Genomic DNA, 5,342 nt, shown 5'->3' with positions numbered 1-5,342 from the left:
CTCAGAGATAGTAATCCTGCCAGATTAGAGTGCTTCCAAGGTTTTAGGTCTCCCCCAAAACTTGGAGATAGGCCAACCTACTCCTGACAGATCCAAAAAAGTGTAGGGTCAGGACAGCACAGGGGCCACAGAGCCTCTAGTCCTCAGCAAAGGCAGAAGGCACTGCCCAGCCCCTGGCAGAAGGTTCCAGCTTAGTTGAAGCCAATGAGGTAGATGCCTGGTGCTCCTACCCCAAATGTGAGGGAAATATGAAGTGCCTCCAGGAATATAATACTAGTCTCATTTGGGACCTTCTTCCCACATACCTACTTAACCTACTTAAGGGAGTGTTGGCATGGTCATATGGGAAGCATGTTCAATATCCAATAGGCTACAATCTTTTGGAACTTTTAAAAAACTCTTTTATTTTAGAAAGAATTTTGATTTTTTTAATCCTAACATTTTTATTTAGTATAAAACAATATTCATTGAGAAACACATTTCATTACTGATGAGCAGAAAAAAATTTAAAAATCACCCATGGTCTCACTCCCAAGAGGTGATCATTATTAACATTTTTAAAAATTTAGTTTAGGGGGGGTTGGAGCAGAGAGAGAGGGCGAGAGAGAATTCCAAGCAGGCTCCATGCTGTCAGTGCAGAGCCTGACATGGGGCTTGAACTCACAAAACTGTGAGATCATGACCTGAATGGAAATCAAGAGTCAGACACTTAACCGACTGAGCCACCCAGGCACCGCCATTATTTATCTATTTATTTTAATTAATTAATTAATTAATTTAAATTTACATCCAAGTTAGTTAGCGTATAGTGCAATAATGATTTCAGGACTAGAATCCAGTGATTCATCCCCCACACATAAAACCCAGTGCTCCTCCCAACAAGTGTCCTCTTGAATGCCCCTTTCCTATGTAGCCCATCCCTCTACCCACAACCCCTCCAGCAACCTTCAGTTTGTTCTCTATATTTAAGAGTCTCTTACGTTTTGTCCCCCTTCCTGTTTTTATATTATTTTTGCTTCCCTTCCTTTATGTTCATCTGTATCTTTAATTCCCCATGTAAGTGAAGTCATATGATATTTGTCTTTCTCTGACTAATTTTGCTTAACATAATACCCTCTAGTTCCATCCACGTTGTTGCAAATGGTAAGATTTCATTCTTTTTGATTGCCAAGTAATACTCCATTGTGTGTGTGCATATATGTGTGTGTGTATAAATATGTATATGTATGTATATATGTATGTGTATGTATATGTATATATATGTATATGCATATATGTATATATATGAATGTGTGTGTGTGTGTGTATAGAGAGAGAGAGAGAGAGAGATATGACATCTTTATCTGTTTATCTGCACCAGTTTGCATTTTCACCAGCAGTGCAAAAGGGTTCCTCTTTCTCTGCATCCTTGCCAACATCTGATGTTTCCTGAGTTGTTAATTTTAGCCATTCTGACCAAGTACCCCATTATTAACGTTTTAACATATACATATATATATATATATATATACACACATACACACATATAGTTATTTTTATTTTCATTTCATTTTGTTTTCTTTTAATTTTAATTTTTATTTTCATTTAATATTTTGAGAATACAATCGCATGCCATTAGATATTCCACCACTGTATCACAATAAATCTACCATGATTGCAATCACATTTATAGTTTATTGAACTAACCTCTGGCTTGATATTTAGATTAATTTTCATTTCTTGCTACTTTATACAGTTCTGTGATGAACAGGTGTGTAGCTAAATTTTTGCAATCACCCATGTCTACTGTTTTAGAATAGTTTTCTGGAAGCGAGTTATCTGAGTAAAAGATATGAACATATCGGGGCGCCTGGTGGCTCAGTCGGTTAGGTGTCCGACTTCAGTTCAGGTCACGATCTCCCGGTTTGTGAGTTTGAGCCCCGCGTCAGGCTCTGTGCTGACAGCTCGAGCATGGAGCCTGTTTCAGATTCTGTATCTCCCTCTCTCTGCCCCTCCCCTGCTCGTGTTCTGTCTCTCTCTCTCTCTCAAAAATAAATAAACTTAAAAAAATTAATAAAGATATGAACATATTGAAAGATGCTTGTCTAATTTCCTTGCAAGACTGTTGTACCAATCTCCATTCCCATCAGCAGTATATGTGAACTTGGGAAGTGTTTTTAGAGTCCTATAGAGCCTGGGTTTTGTGACTGGGTGGGAGGTAGTGATTCACACCCAAAAGAGGCTCCTTCTGGACTCTCATGGAATTTCTAGAATTGCAAAGGGTCAATAGAACGGAGGTGTACATGGCAGTCATTTTATGATTTGTAGTCTAGGCAACTAGTGTGGGGTGAAAATTATCCTAAAGAGATTACTGCCAAGAGGTTGCTCAGATATTTTATTTGCCTATAATTGCACCTTCTACTTATACGTAACAGCGCGATCACATGGTGCTGAATCAAAGATTTATAAAAACTGCACTAAACCCATGTCCTGTAATTTGAAAAACAAAACACAACAAAACGAGCCTTTGTGGGTTGTTTTTTTGTTGTTGTTCTTTATTCAGTCGTCAGTAGTCATTGGTTGGTTTGGATTCCATGCGCCTCTCCCCTTCCAGCTTTTCTTTTTTGTCCACTGGAGAAGCACAGGTTGTATGGTAGTTCTGACCATTCAAAAGTGAGCTCCTTGAACTTCAGCTTCCTTTGTAAATAAAAATTCCAGCTCAGATGTCGTTCATACTTATAAACACCGAGCCTCCTAATCTCCATGTCTCTTTTGGAATCAGATTTCTCTTTAGGGATTCATGTATAATCCTTTTCCACAAAGCAGGCCTGCATCTGAGCTTCTGGAAACAAATCAATATGAGGGAAACGCCAGTAAATCTACCAGAAGTAAAGCTGGAATTTGGAGGTTCAGTCAATTGTGGGAGCCCTCACATTTATTTATTTATTTTTAATCAACAAAGATTTTATTATTACACTATGGTTGTGATAGATACAGAAGAGAATCTGAATTCTTAAAAATTATAGATCACATGAGGTGTTTCTAGTAAATGGGTGTGATGTGCAACATCATTTAAAGATAAATCTCCCCTGTGCCTTATGGATGATACTCCAGGAATACTCTCTAATGTCAGGAAGAACCATAACCCGCGAGCGTGGTAGGCAGTCTTTTCTAGCGACTAGCGGTTTGGGTCTGTGGTTTGTTTACTTTCCTACACAAAAATGCAATGGATTATACAACCTCTGGAGTGGGCAGTCTGAGAATTCCCAGGGTACAATGGCTTATTCTTTTTAAACGCATTAAATATGAATTGGCCATTTATCATTAGTAATAGCATACGTTATTTTCTTGCTATCATCTCTTTTTTCTCCTTCTCCTGTGCATATCCCTGTTTTCTGTTTCCAGTTGCTCGCCCACATTAATTTTCTTTGCTTTTAGAGCTTACTCACACGTCTCCTTTTAGTTTTCTTTGTAACAGCTCCAACACATTTCTTTTCGCATTTGTGATTTTTGCTTAGCTTTCCTCCTTGTTTTTTCCACCAAACCCTGTTTATTTTCATTTTCTTCCCAATGGTCTGATTTCTCTCCCTGCCTGTCATATTTAATTGAGGTTTGCTGCGTGGTTAAGATGAAGAAAGTCTTTTCTTCTCATGCTCAAAAAGGAAAGTGCTGCTATATAGTTTTAGCTTCTAGATTACTACCTGTCTTGAATAAGATACCCAGTTCTATCCTTTGTAAACCCAGTCACGGTACAGCTTTGTGCTCTGTGTAGAACACACCAGGGACACGCAGGTTCAAGATGCGTTGTTCCGAATTCCCAGTGTTGCTTTCTTGAACACGATGGAGCATCCTTATCACCAACTTCACCCCTTTCTTTGTCTCACCGCTCCGGCTATTGACAGATGTTTTGGGCTAGAATTCGCCCCTTTTGTTGAAGGGGAAATTAGTAGCTCTCAGCTCACTAATCAAAACCCAAGAAATGTTTAAAGAGAGGCATTAAATTCAAATTATCACCTCCAGAGGCTCTCTCATTTGCAGAATAAAAAACACTTCAAGGGGCATTGAAAAAGAATTCTGGAGCAATGAATAGTTAGAAAGTGTGGTTTGTATGGGGAAGCATTCACTCTGCTTGTGCGTCTTTGTCACCGGACATGTTTCTCTCTTTGGGAAACTCTGTGGATCATAGGTATCCATGTGAGGGAAACATCATATACTTTTTTAAGGTCTTGCTCATTCTTAAATGAGCATGTGGTGGTGGTGGGGGGGGGGGATAATGTGAATTCTAAAATATAGAGCATCTCAGACTCTCCACTGAGTCATTTCCTTGTTCTCATTAATTGGCTCATACCCAACTACAGAGTGGAAAGCTATTTTTATGCATTTGCTCACAACTGAGAGATCTCACACAAGATTCAGCCAATACAAGTTGGCGGTTTAAAAAAGAGAAAAAGATGCCTTGCTATATCTCATTAAATGAGGTCAACAATAGGTTTCATGTTTTGAGATGATCTTTGCTGTCTAAAGCATTTGTAGATAGGTTAAGAATAATTTGGGGGCAAATCAGTGCTTGGAGATAAAGATGATATTCTCTCTGTCCTTCTCCTTCTATCATTTTCCTTCTGCTGTATCTTGGGGATATTTTTCCTTCGTGCTTGACTTTTTCAGGGTGGGATGGGTTGAAGCTCTATCAGACATAAGTGCTCTGCAATAAAATGTGACTCACCGCCCCTCTCCACTGTACACGTCGTAAAGGCTGTAACTCAATTGTGCGGCTGACTCGGTAATTACCCAGCACCATCTTTATTGAAATTATCAAGCAATCTAGAAATTAGAAGTGAAATAACCCATGAAGTCATCCCGACCTGGCTATTCCGGGCCCAGGTAAGAGTCTTTTCCAGGCCATTCTTCTGTTACTCTTTCAATTTAGTTTTATAATCACCAGTCATACAACCACTCTGTTCATTAATTTGGCACATTTCTGTTCCAACTAGCTATCACATAAAACTATAGAGCGGATCACTAAGAAGCACAGCACATATCCTGAGATTAAGTAGCACTTATTTTTCAAAAAATAACAGATTGGAGGCCAGTCTGTGAAACTCAGGAAAACCCATAAGATTTAAGGAGGTTATTTATGAAGCCTGATCTTGGTGCTGAGGGTGGAGTAGCAAGGCTCACTCGGGACAGACTTTGGGCATTTTGCCAGTGGAGAAAGGTCTATGTGTCTGGGGGAATGGACTGTCCATTGAGCCATCTTCCCCCTTCCAGCTGTCAGTGCTGGGCATGGGATGACTAGGAGATGGAGAGGGGCGGGCTTGGATTAATTTTTTTTTTAAGAAAATGCCATGAATCGGGGCGCCTGG

The sequence above is a fragment of the Panthera pardus genome, unplaced genomic scaffold, assembly GCF_024362965.1.
Source record: "Panthera pardus isolate Hobbes unplaced genomic scaffold, ASM2436296v1 HiC_scaffold_2, whole genome shotgun sequence".
NCBI classification, from domain to species: Eukaryota; Metazoa; Chordata; class Mammalia; order Carnivora; family Felidae; genus Panthera; species Panthera pardus.
This window is presented reverse-complemented; position numbering follows the sequence as displayed.